This window comes from Rhipicephalus sanguineus, chromosome 1 (genome assembly GCF_013339695.2).
Source record: "Rhipicephalus sanguineus isolate Rsan-2018 chromosome 1, BIME_Rsan_1.4, whole genome shotgun sequence".
NCBI lineage: Eukaryota > Metazoa > Arthropoda > Arachnida > Ixodida > Ixodidae > Rhipicephalus > Rhipicephalus sanguineus.
Window position 1 is genome coordinate 28,061,405 of NC_051176.1, and position 26,533 is coordinate 28,087,937.

At 48.4% G+C, this 26,533-nt stretch overlaps 1 protein-coding gene across 4 annotated transcripts in view; it reads left to right on the forward strand.

Moving 5' to 3' along the window:
• The window catches only part of LOC119389923 (glycerophosphocholine phosphodiesterase GPCPD1), a 151,905-nt gene that overhangs the window by 10,779 nt on the left and 114,593 nt on the right, over positions 1-26,533 (forward strand). Inside the window, exon 1 of one of the 4 annotated variants that reach the window (XR_007415500.1) lies at positions 24,377-24,503. The exons of the other annotated variants lie outside the window; for them this stretch is intronic. The gene's annotated coding sequence lies outside the window, so the exon portion shown is untranslated. Of the gene's footprint in view, positions 1-24,376; positions 24,504-26,533 lie in introns of those variants that run through there. 4 annotated transcript variants of the gene reach the window in all.

Here is a 26,533-nt window from a genome sequence, read left to right on the forward strand (position 1 = left end):
GTCGCACTAGCTTTTTGCCAACTGGTCATCGCGCATCCCATGGGCGTGTTCGTGGGCGTTTGTCCTCTTACGGAGAATTCTTTCGTTCCACCTGCAGCATGGAAATTTCCACTCTCGAAGACAACAAAGGCGCAAACGCAGCACTCTGGTGCAGCTCTTTTCTCTTCTCTGGAATATTACAGATAAATAAATGAACAGGTTACGGATATACTTACATTACACGTCTGAAGATTTTTCTGTAGTAACGAATCGGTAGAAACAATGTCTCCACAAACAAGTAAATAATATTTCTCGCCGCAAATCCCACGAGGGGCGATTGCTACGTGGCTGTGAGTGGTACGTCGTGAGCGCGGTGAAATTGAATGCGAGACATATAGCCACGTGATGATATAACCTTTAGTTCTTCGTACGTGTGTGCATAGTCTGTGCGATTAAGCTCATAGATGAATCGTGCCCCTCGCTGGCGTTGCGCCGTGAGCACTGCTCTTCGGCAAGAGCAAACGCGTTGGGCGGACCCGATCTTCGCCGCGGGCGTCTGTCAATCAAATTGATTGACGCGCGAACTCGGGCACAAACTCGTTGATTCTGAAAAGGCCCCAGTTGAACTCGTGACTGTCATAGTGCCGGTGTGCCTGTCAAGTGTTTCGTGCGGTGGACGCTACTCAGCAGCTTCTTTGCATATAAAATAATTTGGGCAGCTTGCACTACTTCTGCAAGGCTGGGGCCATCGGAGCTTGTGGTCACCTAGCTTCTTCCAGCTTAAGTCGCTCGTCTACTCGGTATGCTTGGTCGGCTTTGGAGTAATGACCGTGTCAGTTCGGCCTAAATATTGGTGCTATTGATTAGCTAGGCCTTAATTAACATGCCAGTGATCAGTTATGTCTTAATTGATAATGATCTAATTAAGATGACATTAATTACTGAGATTCCATTACCAAGGTCCTAAATACACGCATGTAGTTAACATAATGCTAATTAGCGCGATCTTAATTACCGCTTACTTGGTGAGGAAGTTCCTAATTAGCTTGGTTGGAATTAGCGTGCTCATAATTAGGGTGTTAATTAGAATGGCACTAATTAGCTCGGTCTTAACTAACATGATAATGAATAGTCCTGTCTTGCTTGTTAATGTTTTAATTACCACGACATTAATTACATGGTTTAATTCGCAATGTCCTAGTACAGAGATAACTAGCATAATCCCAATTAGCACTATCCTAATTAACACGATCTAGGTGAGTAATGTCTTGATTATCTTGATTTTAAATACACGCTCCTGATTAGTGTGGTGTTAATTAGCATGATCTTAATTAGTTTGTTCTTAGCTTTACATGGCTTCATTAGCATGGTCTTAGTAAGACGTGGCTTATTTAGCTCGACCTTAGCATGATCTGGCTTAATCAGCTTCGCCATAGCATGTCCTGTCTTAGCTAGGTATACCGCCGAGCCAATTTGCTAATCAGTCGGACGCACCTGCTCGGTGAGCGAGCAGACGATTAATAAGAGGACGAAGAGGGCGCGCGCAGGCCGAGCAACGCGCTAGAATGTACAGGCCGACCACGGTGATTATACACGTGGCCTCTGCGATTAGATCCAGCCGATTATTTAGCTCCAGCTGATTATTCTAAAGGATGCTTAGTGCAGACATTAACGCTGAAAATGGATTCAAACGGCCCGCGCACACATAAAAAATATAGTTAGTAGAACTTTCTGCCACTTTTCTTGCATGGGTGCACTTCTGCACTCAGTGGAACGACAAACAAATGAAAGAAGGTGCCTCTAGTCTGACGACACCACCCAACTTTCTCGACCGCCCTTGACGTGACGCCGCGTTCCATCGCAACCAATAGAACGGAGCGCGCGCTGAGGGATGGATTTCACCTTCTCGTACTGTTAGCTCGTTCAAAAGGGGGTGTCGCCCGAGCTCGGAAAGATCCCGAGTTTCGCCAAACTCGAGCCATCCTGCATAGCACCCCTGAGTTCTTTACAGATGCATCAAAGTATGACACTTCCGTGTCATACGCAGCCGTCGGTCCATCTTTTACAGATGTCGGCGTTATGGACACTAATACAGGCATATTCACAGCAGAACCTTACGGGATACTTGCGGCCGTTAAACACATCAAAGAACTAACACTACAGAAGGCAGTAATATACACTGATTCTCTGAGGGTGGTAAAAGCTCTAAAAACATGAAACAACACAGAAATCCGGTCCTTGTCTCGCTATACTCAATGTTATGCACAATTTGCACGCTCGGACAGCATGTCGTGGTGTGCTGGGTGCCAGGGCACCGCGAGATCCAAGGAAACCTGTTTGGCGGACTAGCTAGCTGCTGCCGCCCACGAAAACGCTTCCGCCAATACATCCAGGGCCGTAACTAAAGGGGTATTCAGACGGAGGAGAAATGCTCGGGGGGTAAAGGCGGAGCCTAGTGACGTCAACTCGCGAGGAGAAGTCGCCACAAATGCCCCCCACTCACACGGACGGGGCGAACGGAGGGGGAGACCAGTGTTACCAGACTACTCCTGTGGCTTGTACCGCCCGTTTCACCAGCTGCTGACGACGATGACCCCAGCTACAGATGACCCCAACTGCAGACTGGACACCCGCTGCCGCTCTCTGCAGGAGCAAGTGCAACAATGTGGCCAAACAAGAGCCAGAAATTCCGCCACATCCCCCACCGCCGGGGGATTGTTTGTCCTTTCGGGGAAAACGTCCCCGTCTCCTCCGAGGAGGCGCGGGGGGGTCACGCCCACTCGCTAATCCGTGACGTCGTGGTCACGTGATCCGCAACCCCCCCGTCTCCCCCGAGCATTCCTCCCCCGTCTGAATACCCCTTAAGGGGGGTTGAGGGGGTTCTAAAGGAGGTAACTAAAGGGGTTGATGGGGTTTTGACACCCCCTGAAATTTTTTCATTCTTTAACTTTTCGGGTGATAGTCAAATACTTGCATGCCTTCACAGCGACCACGAGTTGCCAAAGTTGGCCGTTCTACACACAAACACCCCCCGAAAAAAATTCCTGGGTACGGCCCTGAATACATCTATAGCTATCCCATGCACTTGATCTGAAACCCTTCCTTAAACGAAAGCTCAGGTATTATTGGCAGCGATTATGGGATAGGCAAACGGCAAATAAACTACATCTCATCAAGCCACATCTTGCGAATTGGCTGCCAGTATCCAAGTCACGACACACACAAGTACACTTACCAGGTTAAGAATAGGACATACACACAGCACACATTCATACCTTTTGTCTGGTGGTCATCCACCTTTGTGTGATAAATGTGGTGAGCAACTCACTGTACTTCACATCCTCATTCAATGCAGTGCATTACATCCTATAAGAAAAAAAACTTCCTATTACCATACAGAGAGCAATTTGCACTTCATCGTGACATCGATGTTCATAGGCAAGGGACCAGTTTTTAAGTATCGATCACTGTTCGCGTTTTACGCTTCGATATAGCACGTGATTTTAGACCTCTATACAGCCAGAATACATCATCATTGCAACCATCGGCGCTCTTTGGCCACCCATGGCCCTTGCGCCACAAAACACCACTGATCATCATCATCAATCCAATGTGTAAGGTTTAAAACACACTGATGTCGTCTCATGTTGGAGCCAATGTTTCGACTAGGGTACTCGTGTAAACGTTGGCTCCAGCGACAATCCCTGCTCGACGATTTCCCGTCACTTCTAGCCTCCCCGGATGAGGCCCTTAGAACATCCCCCATTCGATCTGCAGGGCGCTTTATATATATATATATATATATATATATATATATATATATATATATATATATATATATATATATATATATATATATATTGCCACGAGTAAAGATCGCCTAGCACTGTTCTTGGCAGGTTTTGTGTGCCGCTGTCGAAAAGATGATGAGGACGAGCTCGTGGAAAAGACGATGAGGTCGTTGTGCCAGTGATCGGGCCAGCCTGACGTTCTGCTGTACTGCTAGTTACAGGTTCCCGTTACAGTATCACGTGACATTACTGGTGGAGGTGCTGGGTAGCAGTCTATGCACTGCGACCACCAGGAAGATCCCGACACCAACAGCGACGCCTTGGAAGAACCAGCTGACCTTCGGCGTAGTCGGCGGCGATTAGGCCTACCACCCAATTCGGCCCTCTTCCAGAACGCTCTAGAAACATGGCAAGCGCGACAACGGCAAGCCAGACGGAACAGACCACGGCCCCGTCTGCCCCATGGCCTTTCAACGCCCTGCGAACCCCAAAACCCTTCCATGGGGACGCATACGAAGACGTTGAAGACTGGCTGGACCAATACGATCGAGTCGCCGTCGCCAACGAATGGGACGAGCATCGGAAGCTCCGGTATGTTTACTTCTATCTGGAGGATTCGGCGCGCATTTGGTTTGAGAACCATGAAGCTGCTTTGACACCTAGCCGGAGTTTTGTACTCAGCTGCGGAACACGTATGGAAGTCCCGACCGGAAAGAGCAAGCAGAACGTCTCCTCAATTCCAGGAATCAAAGACCAAACGAAAGCGTTGCCATGTTCGTTGAGGAGATGTCTCGGCTGTTCCGGCGAGCTGATCCCGCAATGGCAGAAGACAAGAAGGTACGCTTCCTGATGCGGGGCGTAAAAGAGCAGCTGTTTGCAGGACTTGTGCGCAACCCACCAGCTACTGTGGCGGAATTCCTCCGTGAAGCCACAACGATGGAGCGAATGCTAAGACAGCGGTCTTCTCAGTATGAGCGGCCGAACAACCTTTCATGTCTGTCATCGGCTTTGGCAACACCGGACGTCGCGACCATCAGGGACCTCGCGGAGCTATTGCGCAGCATCGTACGCGAGGAGCTGCAAAAGTTTCGCACAGTGTCTCACCAGCCCCAAGTGGCTGCTCTAACGGACGTAGTCCGCGAAGAGGTACGGCAGCTGGTACAACCGTTGGTGGCGCCTCCAGCCGAAGCTCCTCTCCTAACGTACGCGGAAGCTTTGCGCACTCCTGCGCCGGCTGTCAGCTATTCCCCCGACCTTCGACCTTGCAGACGCCGCAGTACTTCTCGGGCCCGCCGCATGACCAGAACCCGCGACTTAATGTGCGGAAATCTAGTGTGTGGCGCGCCCCCGACAATCGGTCCCTTTGCTACCATTGTGGTGAGCCAGGACACTTGTACCGTGAGTGTTCGTACCGACACATGGGCCTCCCTGGCTTTCGGCCAGATGCTCGTCGACCCCGTGATGGTGAACGGCCCCGCGCTATTGCCGAGTACTTGGCAAGCCATCAGTCGCCAGGTCTTCAGCGACGCCAATCCCGCTCTCCGTCTCCTCGACGTTCTACATCCCCGGGTCAAAACTCCACCTTCGCCGACGTTGTTGCGGGACGATCGCCTAGGTCCCCTAGCCCACGCCGGGGAAACTAGGAGCAGCGGCCTCCGGGGGTGGGACCGCTGCTGCACGATCGTTAAAACATCCTCCTCCGACTCGTCCGCCGACATCCGACGATACCTTCTCGCCGACACCCCCCATTGACGACAAACGCGTTTCTGCTGACATTTCCATTCTTATCGACAACCATCCAGTAACTGCTCTGGTCGACACTGGCGCCGATTATTCTGTTATCAGCGCTGAACTCGTTGCTGAACTAAGGAAGGTTACGACTCCTTGGGGGCATGGACCAAACCTCCGGACAGCAGGAGGTCACCTCTTGACACCGATCGGGAGATGCACCGCCAGGCTGCAAATCCGTGAGTCGACATTCATCGCTTCGTTCATCGTGTTGCGCGAATGTTCCCGGAAAGTTATCCTTGGCATGGATTTTCTCCGCGAGCACGGAGCTGTTATTGATCTTCGAGACTTACTCATAACGTTTGCGGACGGCCATGTCCCGAAACCAAGGGATACCAATGTGCAGAGGACAGCGCTTCGCATTGTCGACGACGCCGTCACACTTCCGCCGCGAACCAGTATGTTCGTGACTGTACAGAGCGACACAGATCATGGCAGTAGCGGTATCGCCGAAGCAAACCTGTCGGTGCTCTTGGCTCGGCAAATCTGCGTTGCCCGCGGCATAATCCAAATCCAACGTGGGATGACTGAGCTCTTGCTTACGAATTTCAGCGGCGAATACCAACATTTGGCCAAGCGGACGGCCGTCGCTCACTTCGAAGCAATTGACGATGACGCATGTTCAACGATTGCTCCGATTTCCGCAGCCGTCAAATGTGACACCTCGGTGGCCAATACAGTCGATGTCAATCCGAAGCTGTCATGCGCGCAGAAGGAGCAAATCCGCTGTATGCTACACATGTTCTGCTGTACTGCTGTACACATGTTCTGACGTTCTGCTGTACTGCTAGTTACAGGTTCCCGTTACAGCATCACGTGACAATATATATATAAATGGTATAGCAGTCAGGCCCCTGTCGTCTTCGCAAACGACCTCTACGCCGAGGCGGAAAAACTTTGCCGCACCTAAAGTAACTACATTCAAATGAGTAATTTATTACAACTCGTCAATTTTTAAATATTAACTTGAGGGATGTTGCTTATATGGAAAAGCTGCCCCGCCACGGTGGTCTAGTGGTTATGGCGCTCGATTGCTGACCCGAAGGTCGCGGGATCAAATCCCGGCAGCGGCGGCTGCATTTTCGATGGAGGCGAAAATGTCTGAGGCCCGTGTACTTAGATTTAGGAGCACGTTAAAGAACCCCGGGTGGCCGAAATTTCCGGAGCCCTACCACTACGGCGTCTCTCATAATCATATCGTTGTTTTGGGACGTTAAAACCCCAGATATTATTATTATATGGAAAAGTTGTAGGACGTGACAATTTATGGCATGCCCATTATCGAAATTCAAGGCCCCGATCTAGGCAATATGGAAACTGAGCGCGCCGGGCGCGCAGGAAATGCGCCAGCTGGGTCACGTCAGACCGAAAGCTCACGTCACAAACTTTGAAAAAAGGTGCGTTGCCTCAGAGTTGGGAACGCTTATTCTTTGCGTCTGACGTTTCGTGCTTAGGAATTTTTCTGGGGAACTAACACCTACTAGGGTTCTTTGTTTTCACGCGTGCTGTACGTCGTGGATGGGGCAACAGTGCCTTCATTTTTAACGCAGCTGAAGAAATTTTTTAATAATTCTTGCCACCATATCTCTTTTTGCTGTGGCACTGACGCGTCTGTTAATTTTAGCATGATGTTAGCTCGTCGATACGTTATGCACTGTGAAATTTTATTTGTATACGGAATTTCACTATGTTCTTAATTGTGTTTTTACAAAGTGCAACATTTTTATATAATGTTACAGTATTCATCTTTGCGCAGCGCACGCATTTTAGAGGCGTACCACATGGCTAAGTGCGATAGTGTTTGTATAAGTCAGCCATCAGTCTCATTATCGGAGCAAGAAATCCGTTTCATTGATCGAGTGTAATCTTGCGTGGCACGTGTGTTTCTGTATATATATATTTGTCTTTTCAAATAAAATCTTTCACTTGAAGATCAGCGCTTGTCCCGTCCTCTTCTCTTGTGTCCTTGTCAATTTCGTGCGCTGCGCAAAGATGGATAAGTTCCAACTCGCCCGCCTATCAATCCTGTTACAGTATTGTCCACTGTGAGAGATATTGTCTCTCCTCCCACTCCTGCTTAAGGCTTTATTCTAAGCCTGCAGAAAGGTTTGTAAATAAATTAATGATAAGAATCTAACTGGCCAACCACACCCTTTCAAATCCACGGCCGGTCTGGAGGCGCGCGCTCGCTCCTTCGCGAGCGCGCGCCTCTAGACCGGCCGTGTCAAATCTAATGAGCTGATGCGAGAGCTTCTAGGTGGCGTTCTCGCTTTTTCTAGATTACGGAGTCTGTATTCCCGGTAAATTTTTGTCATTATTATTGGCGAATCCTAATTTACCAAGACCCAAAATAACTGTTCGGTTTAGTTTTCATTTAAATGAAGGCACATGGTTCAGTGACGAACGGTCTCAACATTGCTGGAGGATTGCGGCAGAGTGGAAGTAAAGGAGGGCGTGGCTGTGTTGCATCACTCAATGATTGCTGGGGTCTCAAAGCCGCGATATGATTATGAGGGACGCCGCTCCGTGTGTGCGCCTAAATCTAAGTACACGGGCCTCAAGCATTTTCGGCTCCATCGGAAAAGCGGCCGCCGCGGCTGGGATTCGATCCCGGAACCTTCGGGTCAGCAGTCGAGCGCCATAACCACTAGGCCACCGTGGCGGATCATTGCATCACTTGCAGTCGCTTCAGCACTGTTGGCGCGCCGTCAAGTGCAGTGACGTCACTAAGCGTTTCCATTGTGTATAGGGACACACGTTCTACGAGAATAGCGCCAGCGTTGCGCAGAACGTCCTCTTTCTCGACTTGAGGACGCGAGGCACTTTCCAGCATTGATAGTAGCATGAGTCTTCCAAGCAGCCGCCTCTCGCGCACGCCCCAGTGGCCGCTGCACATTAAGCTGCACTGGCATAATGACGAACAGAGCAGGCATGGCGTGAGCACGGATGCTTGAAACAAATTAATCAAGAAGAAAGGAAATTGGGCGGATAGGTTGAACACTGCACTTTCCGGTGGTGGATTATGGAACTGTTTCACTTGTCAGTGGCCTTCTTTGTTTCTTCCTCTACCTCGCCCCCTTTCTAGATCTCTGTTTCTTCTCTGCCTTCTGTTCCCTTTCTTCCTCTCTCTCTCTTCCTTTCTCTCTCCGTCACGTACTCCACCAAGCAGGCTTATCGTTTAACGCTCGAACCTGATGTACTCGGTAGTCGGACTTGTCCAATTCCTTTGGCGCATACCCACCTGTGGTTTTCTGCGGACACCAAAGTTTTTACGGCCGGCTTGTACACCTCCGCTGCTTAACAAACCTGATTCGAAGAGCGCTCGGGAAGCCAAGAAAAACAGTTTAAAATTCTGAATTCCTTGACGCCAACTTCGTATATTATTAACCTTCGTGTTTTGGGGTCGAAATAACAAAAAGCGAGACTTCCTTTGTTTATACTCGTCTACAGCTGATACATGCTCGAGTGCTGACCCGAAGGTCGCGGGATCGAACCCCGGCTGTGGCGGCCGCATTTTGGATCGGGGCGAAAATGCTTGAGGCCCGTGTACTTATATTTAGGTGCACGTTAAAAAATCCCAGGGGGTCGAAAGTTCTGGAGCCCTCCACTATACGGTGTCTCTCATCACAATCGTGGTTATGGGACGTAAAACCCGAACGATTATATATTATACAGCTGATACAAGGCTTTCAGCGTGCGTATTGGAGCATTAAGGTTGGGCTAGTTGGTGCAGCATAATTCGATGTTTCACAGCGCAAGGAACCAGGACGACACTGAAAGCGCTCAGGGCCGTACCCAGCAATTTTTTTCGGGGCGTGTTTGTGTGCATAACGGCTAACTTTGGCAAATGGTGGTCGCTGTGAAGGCGTGAAAGTATTTTAGTGTCACCTGGAAAGTTAAACTTGAAACAAACAGCGCAAAAAACGGACGGCCACGGGAAGGAAACACACAGGACAAGCGCTGACTTCCAGCTGAATTTTTATTGACAAGAAAGCATCTTATAAGTGCTTGCGGGAAAGTTAAAACCACAAAAAAGAACAGAACAAAAAATGCAAAGATAGAAACCAGGCAAAATACTAACAGTCACAGCAGCCGGCTGCGCCCACCCCCGCATTCCAAAAAAACCCAGCTCTCTGTCAGATAGCAAAACCGATGGCTTGCTAACGCAACCGTTCTTTTCTCGCGTCGTCTGCGCAGCCTCACTGATTACTCGTGCTTGCTCATCCTTGTTCCTATCCGTGTGGGTGCACGCCGCAGTTTCATGGGACCACTGTTGTGGGTAGGAACACCTCTGGCTGCGTGTTGCATTCGATTAATCAGAGCGGGGTTAGAACACGTCGCTCGGACACGCCAGATAGCCATGAATATGCGCCTGTTCATACAACCTTTGTCCGTAAAGTTCCGAGACTGAGTCCATTAAAAAAAATGCGTTTAACATTGAAATCATTTGTGCATCACCCCTCTGAAATAGTCTCCCTTGCAGTCTATACACAGCTTCCAAAGCTTCTTGAGGTCTAGGAAACAGTTGGAAAACGCTTCTTTTGGCAGGGCTGTCAGCTCATTTCTCGTGGCGTCTTTTTGAATGGCCTCCCCATCCAACGCCCTTTTGGGGCTCTCTTCACGCGAGGAAAAGCGAGGTGCCAATCGACAAAGGTTCTTCAAACGAATGAATGGCATGAACGTGCGCTGCAGGGCATACACGAATGGAAACAGTATAGAATGCTCGACCCCCTAGCTCCTCCCTCCATTTTTTTGTTTTTTTGTGATCTCTTGTTGTGTCATTGCGGTGGCCCTCTTCCCGCCTTCAACCACGCGTTTGTTGATCCCCCCGGAACTACATCGTAACCAGCGTAACCCCGACCAGTGGGACGCGCTTCACACCCCGCAAGAGAAGTTTTCAGGATGGATGCTATGAGCGTCCCCTTTATAATGGGGCGGTGACACACACAAAAAAAAACCCCTTTACTCTTCTTTTTCTTAGTGTTGGCCTAGTATCTTTACTCCAATTAAAACTATCTTACTCCAGAAAAAAAAAAAAAACTTAAGTTTTCAGCTCCGTTCTCTGCCCTTTACGGCAGAATGTCCTTTTTTTTTTCAATATTTATTTTTGTCCTTTCTCTCTAATTTTCTGCCACCAATACTCTAACCGTCTCTTACTTATTTCAATCACGGGTGTGTTCAGCTTTCCATTGTCTCTAAAACCCAAGGCGTCATGTAGGCTCGTGCCCAAACGTACACCTGGGTGGATATCTCCACATTCAATCAGAACATGCTCTGCCGTTTCCTTATCTTCCCCGCAGCACGTGCATTGTTCTTCTTCTTTACTGAATCTCGCTTTATAACTACCCGTTCTAAGGCAACCCGATCTCGCTTCAAACACGGTAAAGCGCTTCCCCTTGAATTATCGTAAAATGCCTCCCCCCTTATTTCATTTTTGCCCTTTCAGTAGTTACTCAAAGCCGGTTTTTTCTCCATAGCTGCCGTCCAGTAAATCCTCTCCGCCTCTCTGATTTGTCGCTTAACGCTCTTTGTTGACATATTGCTTACACTACCAGCCGTATATTTGCTAGTGAGCCTCCTAGTTCTTTTCTCCACTGCGTGCGCACGTTCTTCCTATACAAATAACGGAACACCTTCTCTGCCCATCTACTCTCCTTTATATTCCTTAGAATTTCTTCGAACCTTATTTTGCTCTGAGCCTCCCTCGCCTCAAAACCTGCCCATCCCATATCGCCCTTTACAGCCTCATTTGTCGTCTTCCCGTGAGCACCCAACGCGAGGCGTCCCACAGTCCTTTGATTTATATCCATTTCCGATTGCACCTCTGCCCTCATGCACACCACTGAGTTCCCAAAAGTAAGCCCCGGAACAATTACACCTTTCCACAGACCTCGAAGCACCTCGTTCCTATTGTATCCCCACAACGCTCTGTGCTTCATTATTGCAGCATTCCTCTTTCCTTTTGCTGCTGAGGCTTTTTCCTGTACCTCCATGTACCTGTCACCCTCATTTATTCATACTCCGAGGTACTTGTATTCGCTCACCCTCGGTATTTCTTGACCCTCTATTGACACCGCCTGATCACAACGATCATTGAATACCATCAATCCACATTTTGTTACACTAAATCCTAGTCCTAGAGCTTCCCCTTCCCTTCCGCATATATCCGCCAGCTGCTGTATATCCTCTCGACTGTCAGCAAATAAGACAATATCGTCAGCATAAAATAATCCTGGAAGCTTCTGCTCAATCATCACGCCGCCCTGTTTGTGTGACAGATTAAAACCAAAGTTGCTATCTTCTAGCGCTTTTTCCAGATTCACCATGTACAGCATGAATAACAGCGGGGACAGAGGACATCCCTGTCTCAGCCTCTTGCTAATCTCAACGTTCCCTTTGCTACTCATTCCTTCCCATTTTATGCAAACTGTATTTTCTCGGTATATCTCCCTCAAAAGCTGTGTACAGTCGTCGCCTATGCCCATTCCTTTCAATATATCCCACAAAATTTCCTGATTAACGTTGTCGTACGCCCCAGTGATGTCTAGAAAGGCCATGTACATGGGCCTATTTTCTATACACTGAATGAGAACAAACAGGTTATCGTCTAACCGCCTGTCGACTCGAAATCCATTCTGGAGTTCTCCCAAAATATCGTTGTGTTCTGCCCACTTTTCTATTTTCATTTTTACTGCTTGCATCGCCAACCTGTATAGTACCGATGTAATGGTTAGTGGTCTATACGAGCGAATGTTATCCTTTTCTCCCTTGCCTTTATAGATTAAGTTCATTCTACTTTTTCGCCAACTATCCGGTATTTGCCTGTCCTTTAAGCATTTTTCTACGGCTTTCAGCAGTGCTCCTTTAGTGCTATTTCCTAGTTCGTTAATGAGGCTAACGGGAACCCCATCTAAACCCGTGGCAGTGCGCTTTGGAATTTTTCCTTCAGCCTTTTTCCAGTTGAAATTCTCCAGTACTAGCTCTTCCTCGGTTGCTCTCTCCGCCAAACTTTTACTCACCGGGGAAATCCCCTGGACGCTCTTTTTAAACGAATCGGCTGTTACCTTTCGGATGTCACCTAGCACTTCGTACCCTTCCAATTGATTTCCTCCTTCATCTACAATATGTTGTTGCGTTGTGACAGACTTCCTACCTAGCGCCATTATGTGGCTCCAAAATATCCTAGGTGCGGCCTCCTTTTTTTCGTGAATCTCTGTCACCCAGCGTTCACATTCGCCTTTAATTTTTGCCTCGACCAATTTCTGTACAATGGATTTTTTCTCTAGATATATTTCCCATATTTCGTTGACTTCGTCCTGCGGTCGCTTGTCCTTTTTTGACTTTCTATGCTCCCGTGATGCTTCGCGTCGCTTCTCGATCGCTTCCCGGATTTCCTTGTTCCAGCAACTTTTTGGCTTTCTCTTTCCTTTCCAGCAAATAGTTTTCTTCTCTCTCCTTATCTCTTTCGTCATTAGATCTAACAGCTCACTATACTCCCAGTCCTTGCCTCGTACTTTGCCTACTTCTTCCTCGACTCTTGTGGCTATATTTATCATTTGTTTGTCATTTAAATACGAGGTGCCAGACTTTGATTCTATGCTCTCAATTCCAGTTTTATTCTAAAAAGACAGGGCGTACAAACACGGACACAAGAAAGAAGTCAGGACACCACAAAACCTGCCCATCCTTCTTTCTTGTGTCCGTGTTTGCACGCCCTGTCTTTTTAGAATGAATACTTACCAACTATAGCTCAGCTCTCTGTTATTCCAGTTTTATATCCCATTTGTAATGTTATTCGTTTTATGATCACTACCCAAGCTCTTAATCCCTTCCTCGTCTATTCTCATTTCTCTCAGTTTGTGATAAATTCACTCAGACATGAGACAATAATCAATACTTGACTGTTTGTTTCCGACCTCCCACGTGATCTGGCCGCCACATTTAGGGAGAGGTGTGCGCCGAGGCGTCGGCGCGCCGCCGCCGACAGTTTTCGCTGCGCCGCCGCCGCCGACGTGTTCTGTCGGCGCGATCGGCGCGCCATTTAAGTATATACGAGTATATATTTTTTTTTTCAGTAAATCTACCTTTATTTGGCACCTTCTGTCACCAATAAAGACTTGGTTCTTAATTCTTCCCACTTGGCGTACTAAACGCACAGCAATTGATTCGCCTGCCGCTTCAAAAAGTTAAATCACTGGACCACAAAAACTTGTGAAATGCTCCCAATAATGTGGAAAGGTAGTGTTGCATTCAAGATTAACGTGAATGTTAATTCGAACTCACTGGAGTTAAGCGAATTCGGATCAGTGACAGCGCCAACGATGGTGTTTGGTGAGGACTGTCGACATATTCTGGCTGACAAGTCTACTCCCTCTCACACAAAAATCACTTAAGAAACTGGAACATAATGTGATTAAGCCTTTAATGACGAAAGAAGGGAAAAAATGACAATAGACGAAATGCACAACATATATTGTAAAAGAACAAAAACGATCCCCAATATAGGGTGGCATGTTCAGCAAGGTTAGCCACTGTAAGGTCGACAGTTGCACGAGATGGTGATCACCATAAAGTTCGTGTGAAGTAATTAACGCACAGAACAGGACAATGCGGACAAAACACTATAAAGTGCGCGGGTGTATATAATGTCTTGTGTTTCCTCCGCTTCGTCCTGCATTCCGTGCGATGCTCCACGCCAGGATATCAAACTGAGTTATCTCCTGCCTTTCCTTCGTCTGTTTTCTATCTCGGACTAAATTCAACTATCTAGATCTAGGTGCCGATTTGTCACAACAGTGTTTGAAACAGGACATCACTAACGTAGCTTGCTGGGCGAGTTGGTTCATAATATTCGGAAGAGGAAACAAAAAAAAAGAAAAGAAAACAACGAACACAGCGAAGGAGAGCAACACAAGCGCTGGACTTACAACTAAATGTTTATCGAAGAAAGCCCCCACACACATCAGCGCATGCGTAAATAGGCTATCTGACTGACGAAGACGAGCGCTTTCGTTCCTTCTCTTGTCCTATATCAAATTTTGCGCTATATACGTGGTCAGATATGCAATACCAACATGCCCAACTTCATACTCTCGCAGGCTGTCTGAGCCGGCCGTACGTGTCACAGTTGCACAACTAACAGTACAAAGCCAAGAAACGTGTCAAAGTGGTACAGACAGCCCATTTCTATGAAACACCAAAATATCAACGCCACGTGCACCCGCTATGTAGAAACGCGAATTCTTTATCTGTAAGGAAAACTGATCGAGCGATCACTCACACAACACCTTGCCCTGTTTCTTTTTTATTTTATTTCGAAGACTTCACAAATGTCACGTTCAATCTTAATGATTTCTTCCTTTGCCAATGACACTCACTGATTTGAAATCAGGGGCTCAGCCACAGCCTTTGCAGTGCAGAGGTAACACGTGGAAACTGGTGGAAACTGTAGTTTCCACCAGTGCCTGTGGGGCGTAGATTTCGGTGTTCAAGCAATTTGTCATTAAAGCATCTGCATCGGCCCGTCTGACCGATGTAGACGCGGCCGCATGACAAGGGAATTCAGTACACTACCGAAATTTAACCTCTGCAGTCTGCACTGCAAAGGCTGTGGCTGCGCCCCTGATTTCAAATCAGTAACTGTCATTGGCAAAGGAAGAAATTATTAAGATTGAACGTGACATTTGTGAAGCCAATTAAATAACGTTTAGTTGAAAGTCCAGCGCTTGTTCTGTCTGGCTGTTATCCTTTTGCTGTATGTGTTTTCGCTGGTTCCCTCTTAAGGACATCACTAAAGATCATCAAGATTATCCGCCAATTGGGTGCATAACACCCCCCCCCCCCCACCGCCCCTCTTCTTCTCCCGCTATTTTCCCATCATGCACAGGCACGGAAGGTCTTCACCATTGCGCCAACTGAACAAAAGAAGTGTTGCACCTTTCGCGCCCACAAATTCTACAGACAGATCAGCCTTTTTTCCCCGTGTTGTACAATTAAGGTATTCAGGAAGGTAATTTCGCATTGGATGAGAGCCACACTTCACTACGCGTAGCCACCGCGGTGGTGGTATCTTTATTGCTCCCAGAACAAAAGAAATAGCGCAACCAGTAGCCACCGCGGCAAGGTGCTCTGATGCTGAGACCCGGCAGACGCGTGTTCGATCCTACCTGCGGTGCTCGCATTATAACGGACGCTAAATGCAAGACGCCCGTGTATGCATGCGATGTCAGCACCACTGCACGTAGAACCCCAGGTGGTCGAAACTTCCGGAGCAGTGCACTGCGGCGTGCCTCAATCATGTTCATATCGTGGTCTCGGTACGTGAAACGCCAGGAATTACTACTACACTGTACTTGAGATAAGCCCCCCCTTATTTTTTTTATTTTTCAATATGTAGGATATGAAAAACAAAACATTTACGAAACGTTTTCCAGTTCTCTGACCTTCAAACCGCCGCGGCGCACACCTCTATGTTGTTTTCTCAGCCCTTAGTGTTAAAAGTCCTGAATATCAGCCAGTTTGGCAAAGTGGATGCAGTGAAATATAACTGTTAGGACTTGTGGTTTCGGTTTCCACGCCGCCGCCGACGAAAAGTAGCCGCGCGCCGCCGACGATGATGTACCCGGCGTGCGCCGACGACGCCGTCGCCGCCGACTCAGAATGACCCCCACGCAGCCGCCGGTCGAAACCGCCGCGGCGCACACCTCTACATTGAGGCCCCGCGTTAACTATCTCCAGAATATGTTGCTCGCAGAGATCTAGTAATAACTTCCCATTGGTGTCTGAATATCCGTCAAGGTCGTGTATGTGGGCATTCATGTCCCCTAGAAGGATGATTTTGGCCCCATTACCAAATTCCGTAATATCCTCACTCATGCAATCCACTATCTCCTGATTCTTTTCTCTGCAGTTACTTCCCGTCCACAAGTAGGCAACCCCTAGCTACGTTTTCTTTCCACCTACTGTGCCAAAAACCCAGAGGTGCTCTGAACACGTCTGTTTCACTCTAACCCATTTGGCGCCGCGGTGAATTAGCATTCCTACACCCCCACCTTTTCTTTCTGATGTGATCCTGTTGCACCCTTCCCAAACATAATTTTCAATATGGGGTGGCTCAGAGGTGTCCATCGACTCTAAGGTGACGCTCCGCTGAGGGTGAGGACAGGCGCGTCGTCTGCTACGACGGCCGCCATTGCGAATCCCGCCGCAGCTCGGCAGCATGCGAAACGCGCTACACAAAGCGCTTGCGGTGCGCGGATACGTCCGGAAATAAGTGCACGCTAGTGAGCTTTCTGTTTTTCTTTTCTTTCTTAAAGCTTGGGCAGCTTTTATTGCTGTTGTTGCCTAAATGTTTATTAAGGAAGCATGTAATTCATGTAAGCTGAGGGCCTGTGCATGTGTTATGCGCTAGAGGTAGACGTAGACTCTGTTATGTTGAAAACGGATCCTCTTCCTTACGCCGGAAATGACAAAGTCTAAAGCCTTACTTAATTTTCTCGTAAGCTCTGCATTCCAAATACGCAAATAATCGTTTAAAGTATTTGTATACATGTCGGCAGCAGCAGTATATGTATCTGAACACACAATTTAGTGTTGAGAAGCTACCTAAGCGCGATTAAGGTGGCTCATTTTGCTAAATTTGCAAACAATTTACTCGTTTATTATAAATGGCATCATACATATTGTACACAGAATAAAGGGCCGAGGGGCAGTATGGTGCGAATATCCTGCTAAAATGGAACGAAAGCTTCTTTATCATTATTATTGCTGACATTTCTTGCTCACAATCTGTAGCCGCTACTGTATCGGCACTCGAGTTGCACCTCGAGTCCTTATCAAAACGATGAATACGTTGTTGAGTAGTATGCCGTAAAACATTGCACGCGCGCTGTATCAGCGCGTTTTTCCTTCTTTTTGTATCTGCAGGTTCTTTTTCTGTATCTGCAGGTTTTCCCGCATTGCGAATTGCATGCACATATTATTGAGTGTTTCCAGTAGTGTTTTGCACTTTGTGCGGCAGATGCACGGCGTCGTTTATTTATCTCTTTTTATTAATACCTGGGGTTTTACTTGCCAGAACCATGATATGATTATGAGGCACGCCGTAGTGGAGGGCTCTATGAATTTTGACCATCTGGTGTTCTTTAACCTGCACTGACATCGCAAAGTACACGGGCCTCTAGCATTTCGCCTCCACCTAAATGCGACCGCCGCGGCCGGGATCGAACACGTGACTTTCGGGTCAGCAGCCGAGCTCTGTCACCACTATACCACCGTGGCGGACGTATTTTTTGAGGCGAAAGCCATAAATGCCTCATCAAACGCGAAATTTGACCGTCGGCGTCCCGCGTCTACGGCGTCAGCGTACCACGACGTTGGGGACGAGGGATGCAAGAAATCGTCACGCGATGACGTCATCATGGCTTCACAAATTTTGGCGTGGCGTCATATGATGCCGTTATCACATGACATCGCAACTTGATCAAAAGTGGGCAGATCACGGAGGCAGTGCAAAACCAGGCAAGGCAAAACCGCGCTTTGTGCGCAAAAAACTGAGAAGAAGAAGATGGCTTTCGCTTTTGAGCCGTAAGCGAACGCATAAGGGAGCCTGTGAGTTTTTTATTTCATTAACTGGTTTTCCATGACGTACTCATTGTACAACTTCACTTTGTTTCTTGTATTTTTTTACTGACATACCATGTCTACTGTACACAATGCTTCCCCGTCTTGTTGTTTTAATGCGTCTTCTTTGTATAGACGCTTCGCGAGGACTGTTTGTATGCGCATTCTTGTATGAACCTTCAGGCATGGGCGTAGGCAGGGGGTGCAAAAGGGGCACTTGCCCCCCTCAAACCACACCGGCACTTGCCCCCCACCCATGCCACACCGGCACTTGCCCCCCACCCAAGCTCTCTCCCCTCCTCCCCTCCCCCAGCCGCGATGCAACACGGGTTTGCACCCCCAAGGCAAAATCCTTGGGGGGTTTGCACCCCCCCCCCCAAGGCTTACATTATTAATAAATAAATTATGCTTGCTCAAAGAAATAAAATACTGAATGTGTGTGTGTGTGCGTGCGTTAATATCCAGTGTACAGGCCATTTATATGTGCGCATTAATGCTGCGGTGACAGAAGCAATTACACAAATAAAACGCAAAGTACACAATAAAACACAACTGCCACTAGTGGATTCACAGTGATCGTAAATGATTAAAAAAACAGGAACTGTGTAATTATTTAAGACAGGACGAAAATGTAACCTTGAAACACAGAAACAGGGAAGGATAAAAAATTACAGCATATCCACGGGTGAATGATGAAGAGCTTGGGCGAAGCTCCTGAAGCAATCATGATCTCGGGATCGGCTTCTCGTTGAGCCCGTTTCGCAGCGGCGTCCTTGGCGCGCACCGTCTCGGGATGCGCCCGGCTGCCGCCAAGCGAGCGCCCGCCGCTGCGCATCGTTCATGCTTCACCAACGATCCGACACGTACGGCGACGATCCAGGAGAATGAGAGAGGCGCTCGCTCCCCGCGCAGCAGCCAATCGGAGAGCAGCGGCACTTCTAGCGCCATCTAGTGTCGATTCACACAAGCGCCATATTGCACACAATTCTATTGGACCAACGCCATCTAGGAAATGAGACGAGAAATTGTGATGACGACACAGATTGTGTACAGCGCCATCTAGAATATCGTCCCTGAACTGCAGTTTGTATGTACTTTTATGAGATAGCGCCATCTGCCGTTTACGTCGGACAGAGATACTGCCGTTTACGCCGGACAACGGAGACGTGACAAGGTTAGACTAAGAGGAGCTACGCCCCTAAAACATTTACCTGCACACATACATGCATGAGCATCAGACCAGCACAGAAGGCGTACTTGAGACACGGAAACGAATATAAAAAACAAGAACCCGCCGTGGTTTTAGTTATGGTGTGACCCGAAGGTTGCGGGATCGAATCCCTGCCGCAGCGGCCCCATTTCGATGGAGGTGAAATGACAGAAGCCCGCGTACTTAGATTTAGTTGTACGTTAAGGAACAACAGATCGTCAAAATTTCGGGAGCCTTCCACTATATACGGTGCCTCTCATAATCATATATATCGGGGTTCTTGGGGCGTAAATTCTCACAAATAATTATTATTAGGAAAAAGAAGGATATGATCTGCAGACAAACGCGCATAATATATTCCATGATACATTTTAAATCACAAAAATAGCGAAAGCAAAAATCAAGGCAGATACAGGACCAACCAAGTGCAGTAAAGAATGTTTGCGAAGAAAAATGCAGGATTCATGCACACGTGAACCAAAGCATTTTAAGCATGTAGCTGATATCAGTGTGTCCAATTATTACGCAAGGTTAACACCGGCAGAAGTTAAATACTGGCCGGAAACTTATGCTGCAAGTGCATAATGTGTTCTTTGAATGCCGCTTGTCACGTTTGATTTTTACTGTCCAAAGAAACCTCGTATCTTCTAAAACGATACAGCTCCCAGCGTTTCTGGAATGATTGGTGCACTGCGGCACGCAACGCCCTGCCATGGTGACGGTAGCGAGCGCATAAAAGTGTAGGGAAACGAGCACTGACCTAAAAACTGCACGCGCGCCACGCACAAGTGACCGGTCGGGGATTCAAAATGGCGACCACGCTGCCGCTGTACTAGGCTGTACTACAGTGTACTAGAATGGGGCAGTGGGCTCACTGCCGTATCCCTGCGCCGCGCCGCCATGGCCCTCTCCGCGTCGACAGCCTGGGCGCCCGCCAGGGGCGCTGCCGCCAGTTTCTCCTGAAAACTTCTCTTGCGGGGTGCGAAGCGCGTCCCCAGGTCGGGGTTACGCTGGTTACGATGTAGTTCCGGTGGGATCAACAAACGCGGAGTTGAAGGCGGTAAGAGGGCCACCACAATGACACTTAAAAGAGACCACAAAAAAATGGAGGGAGGAGGGGGCCGAGCTTATTCTTCTTTTAAGCTGATTCCCCTGCAGCGCATGTTCACGCCTTTCATTCGTTTGAAGGATCTTTGTCGATCGGCACCACGCGTGCCGCTTTGCTGCACTTTACGCATGCTTGTTTTTCTGAAGGATCGGCATTTGTGACTGTTGTCCGCAAACTGCAACTGTCTCAAAGACGGTCCGCCGCTGCCATAAGCGTGCGCAGGGTTCCCCTTCAGGGGGGGCGAAGGTTCGTCGCAGCGCCCCCCCTCCATATTATGTCAATGTATGCGGCTGCCTTTGCGCCCCTCTTCTCGCCCCCCCCTACAATGTATAGGGCTGACTTTGCGCCCCCCCCTTCTCGCCCCCTTGCCCCCCCCCCCCCCCCCCTGCGCACGCCTATGGCCGCTGCATCTGGACGGGAGGGACGCGCTACAGCCTCCGGCGGTCGTGCACATAGGCATGCAGCGTACGAGCAGAGAAATTGCTGGGGGCAGCGTTTGACAACAAAAACAGCTGGACCCAACGAAGCTAGGAGTGACCGCGTAGTCAAGTGCGGTAACAGTAAAAGAAAAAAAAAACAGGAGGGTGGTGACAGCAAAACCATACTCGTGTACAGAAAAAAGAGATGTAGAGGGGAGACTGAAGTAGCTGTCATTAGGAAGCGGGAGACCCGTAGGGATTGGGCTCCTTTTGGGATGCTCCAGTGCCTGTTAGATCAACGTCGTCGTCGGCCATTTCTGATCATTCGTAATCGTGACCATTTCTGCATTGTTAATCATGGCAAGCATTTGCGCATACATAGGCAGGGCTTTGTGTAAATAAAATCAGATCAGGCGTCTATCAGGTCAGGACGAGGAGCAAATCTGCCTGCTCATTGACGGGTGTGCGGCTGTTCTCCTGATCTGAAAGGCACGCAAATTATTGGTAAGGGAACCACGCAATTAATACGAACGTGAAGTGATTGAAGCGCAAATCTAGAAACATATGGTTTGAACAAATGCATTACTGTATCTGTCACTATCAAAGAAACAGATTGCTTATTTTAAAAAAATGTGGTTACTGATGTCATTCTCTCTTATTGTGAATCACACGTGTTTTATGTACGACGCATGCGCGCTTGGCTAATTATCAGGGAGTTAACGTTATGTGGGTTCATTAAACCTGTTGCTAATTCCAGCGAGTGTCTTCTCTTCTTGTGTAAGCGTCCGTAAGCTGGTGTTTTTCGTTTCTTCAAGTATGTATACCAACAGGCCCAGCAACAGATTCTCCAATTACACAGACCAGCTCATATACGCGAATAAAAAAAAGAAAAAAAGGTGAGGTGTTATTGTGGGGCTCGAAAGACGAGAGTGAAGTCGCTATGATCGTTACAGTGGCGAAAGGGCATTGAAAATCGTATCGATCAGCAGGACAAAAAGAACTTCAACCCCTCCAACTACACGCGCCTATCTGTTACTGCAGCGGCTACGTGGAGGAGCATTCATCTATGCAATAGCCGCTTAAAACATCGCCCACCCTTCGTAAATCAGTCACAACCACAGTAATTTATTTCACAACCCACAGAAAAGTTGCATCAAAAGAAGCTCCGTGTGTTGCGCACCGTAACTTTGACTTTTCTTGCGCGCAAAACAGCAACGCGTGCTAGTCGCGCCCAGCAATCCGCCGGAAAGTTTCAGGTGACGCTGGGAGCCGCGCCGCCTGTCGGCGGCGACATGAAGTGCGTCACGCTCCGCCGCTCAGTGAGCGCACTATAAACTTCTAGAACACTGTAGCTGTACTGCCGCCAAGGCCGAGGAGGCGGCACCTGCCCTTTCAAAAGCTGACACCACTCTAAGCGGGGGCGCACGCATCGAGGCACTCTAAGGTGACGTAGAGTGCCTCGATGTCGGAAGGAGGACATCGAGGCGCTCTAAGGTGACGTTTAAGGTGACGCTGCGAGTCGCGCCGCCTGTCGGCGGCGACATGAAGTGCATCACTCTCCGCACTGCCGCCTGGATCGGGACGCGCGGCACCGTCGCACGCCGATGATCCAGGCGGCCGTGCTCTCCGCCGCTCAGTGAGCGCACCTTTTTTTACAGTTATGCTGAGTTACTGTATACAGTTACTGTAATGCTTCCTAAATATAGAGTTCCTGTATATGCTACCTAAAGGTAGTATATACAGTAACTCTAGCACCAAGTTTTGTTTTCGGGAATCATTTCTAGAGAAGAAAATAAATCAGTCTCCAAACTTTACGGACAAAGGTTGTATATGTGCTAGAATGCATTTTTTGTTTAGCACATAGAAATATGACAATGAAAAAAAAATTAGCTGGGAAATTCGCCGCAGTTTGCCGCCAAGTTTTATTTATTATTTCATCATGGGCGTCCGGAGGGGGGTGCAAGGGGGGGGGGGGGCGGCTGCCCCCCCCCCTGGAATTTCAGATATCTTTCTATGCAGTAGCAATAAGCTGCACACGTTCGTTAGCACACAAAAGGTCCGCATATCCGTGTGAAACGGCCTTCAGGATTGCCAGCCAACTTTGCACGTTATTACATATTATTGACTAACCTTGTCGGTCAGGTCACGGTAGTGAACTCTCTCTCCCCCCCCCCCCCCCCCCCATGAATGCACCCCCCTGGAAAAATTTCTGCGGACGCCCTTGTATTTCATCATCCTCAGCCGCCCACTGCAGGGCAAAGGCCTCTCCCATGTTCCGCCAATCAAACCCGTCCTGTGCTTTCTGTTGCCACGTTATACCTACAAACTTCTTAATCTCATCTACCCACCTAATTTTCTGTCTCCCCCTCACGCGTTTGCCATCTCTTGGAATCCAGTCAGTTACCCAATATGACTACCGGTTATCCTGCCGACGTGCTACGTGCCCGGCCCATATCCATACTTCTTCTTCTTGATTTCAGCTATGATATCCTTCAGGGCAGTAGCCAAAGGGGGGGGATTAACCCCCCCCCCCAAATTTTCAATTTTGCTTGCGTATATATACACACACACATACAAACGCACGCACGAACATACATATATATATATAATGTATGATTGAACCCCCCCCCCCCCCCGAAAAAAAATTTCTGGCTACGCCCCTGATATCCTTAACCCCCGTTTGTTCCCTGACCCACTCTGCTCTCTCCTGTCTCTTAAGGTTACACCTATCATTTTCCTTTCCATCGCTCGCTGCGTCGTCCTCAATTTAAGTTGAACCCTCTCTGTAAATCTCCAGGTTTCTGCTCCGTAGGTAAGTACCGGTAAGATGCAGCTATACAGTACCTCAGTTGTTACAGGGAAGGGCGCGAACACTTGTTTTTGATAATCTATGAGCGCTCTGTTGCGCTACAATTTAAGCATGCCCTTGACGCAAATTTCTAAAGTTGGCCAACGCGAATGGTAACGTTTGTCGCGCACGTCTTCTGCATCTCTTTTGAAGTTGGGCTTCGCTGAAAGACATCACGTGTCCTAAAGTGGAATCTCATTTTTTGTCTCCGTATGGCATTTTTTAGTTTGTTTCATTTTGGTCATTCCTAGCCGGGATACCGCACAAACGAGCCATCGTTAGTCGAAGCACGTGCGGGAAGCCGACGCTGCGGTGGCGGTGGCGGCTGCACCGGCTGCACTGGCACGCAGGGCATTTTTAGCGGAGCTGTTGTCAGGGGCGTGCGTCCGCGCTCCAGCTGTCTGCCACTCTGCCTGCAGTGACGCCGCGTTCTCTGCTTCTTCCCTCACTCGTTTGCTGCCCTCGCTCTTGAAGCAGAGGCGCGTCCCGAAGCGTCACTGATGACGTTACCAAGTGTCTGTCTGCGCAAATCTTTTTGTCCTGTGTGGTGCCCGAAGGGACCTTAGCCCGAAGCGGTTTCCTCCTCGCCCTTGGCTCTTGACGACAGGCGCTGAGGCAGTGGCGTGACGAGGCGGCTACGTTGTCCCATGTGTAAGTGTTCTGTGGTTGTCCTCGAGGGAACCCCCGACGCCACCGTTGAGCACGGCGTCGACGCGCGACAGAGCCGCGCTTCCTTTGGGTGCGTGTTTCGAGCAATTGTGCATTTTCCAGTTCCCTGCATCTCCTGAAGCGCGCGCCTTTAGTAGAGCCTTTCAGAGGGATATCAGTGATTTAGTTTCTGTGTGTTGGGCGTGCGACTGCTGGGTGTTACGTTTTCTTCATCATATCTAAGGGCAAGAACTGGTAAAGAAAATGTTCTGACCCTGCGATCTCTCGTAGGTTACACTTGGCGGGTAATTATTTCAGTGTGCAGTTAAACAGCCCGAGCCACTATGGGAACTACTATGTATCATTTCTGTGTTGCCCGCTGGGGCACTTTTGGCATAGTCTTTTGCTTCGGACTAACAATGGTAGTGCAATTTATTATTCGCTGTAATTTTTGCGGGAGCGTTTACTTGTATATAATGGTGCATGTGAAAGGTGTGCTGTCATGTATGATAGATTTAGCATTGTTTGATCTGCTTGCCATCAAATTCAAGTGATTGAATGAGCACGAAAGTCATGAATCAATGTCACAAATCACTACATTTATATTAAAAGAAGTCACTGAAGAGATCTTTTTCAGTTTAATATGAAATGCCAGAGCGTTTCATTGCACACTGTCATTGAATCTCATCATCCTCAGACTCAAGTAAGTGCTTATGCAGAATGGGAAAACTAGCCAGAGTAGAGCCTCTAGTTGGTCATGCTGGTCATGCATGGTTGACACTTGCGACGTGCTCTTCAAACACCAAGAAGTGCCTCCTACGTGCGTTCTTGGTACATCGTGTCGGAAGTGTCAACTGTGGGAAAACTTCAGTTTCCTTTTTTTTTTGTGCTTAAAGGGGTACTGACAAAATTTGGGGGCTGAGATAGCCTGCGGGGTCGATTCCCGTGAGCATGTATATATCATCTGGAAAATATCAACAGCTAATATAGCTTGGAAGGTATTTTAAATGAGTTTTGAAGTTTGCGTGAGCGATCGACACCCTCACGCTGTTGGCACCCTCAAAGGTGACCCTCGGTGACCCCCCCTATTTCTCCCCACGGGACCATACAGTTTCCTAAAATTAACTAGAGGGGACTGTGGCGCTGCGATCGTTCAGCCACCATGGGAATGATGGGTAGTACACGGATTTGCCTAGTTTTCGTGCTTGCGGGCTTCGAACGCACTTGTGGCTTTGTTTATTTGGTATTTTGGTTTTCTTTTTGATAAAAGAATGGACCGATGTGAACTTGGTGACCGGATTTCAATTGGTGAGCTTAAAAAGGTTAAAGTGGTGAAGTGTAACTGCTGACTCTTGCTCAACTTCGTTTTGCGACAAAGCGGATACAGGCGACGCGGAGCCAAACGGAGCCGAAAGAACGAAGTTTAGACAAATCCGTGTACTACCCATCATTCCCATGCTGGCTGAAGCGCCATGCGTTGCAGCTCCCATAGGCACTAGTGCCAGAGTTCCCTCTAGTAAGTATTGTAGGAAACTCTATGCACGTGACCACGCTGCAACAAGTTATGATGACCTCATAGCTGCCATTTTTTTTTTTTGCCGCGTCCAGCAGCCTACTTCTCGGCTGCTGCTTGCGAACCGTGCAGAAGTGCGTCACAGTTCTGTGTGCTGACGGGATCGAGCGCTGCACTCGCTAGGTGGTGATAGTTGCACCCAGAGGCTTGTTGTTTTTGAAACCGAAACTGACACTGGTCGGTAATGAGGAATCTGTGATTAATTATCTGTTGCGCGCTGCAGCAAACGATGTGCCGTGTTATGACTAACAGGCCCCCAGCAACACGTTGCAGCAAAAAAACGCGGGGCCAAAATTTTTGTGTCGGTACTCCTGTAAGGGGTCATGAACCACCCCTCGCACTTGGCGTGATAAACACTCTGGAATGAGCCAGACCCTTCCCAAGAATATGTAGCCGAAAGAATTTTTCAAAAAGCTAAATAAAGTAGGACCGGAGATATCGCTATCGCTACATTTACCTGACGCATTCCCTCTCAAATCGCTTCATTCCAGAGGAGAGGGCAGCGCCGTCCGAGGTGCCCCGCCCAGTGCATTATGTCACCTCGCTTT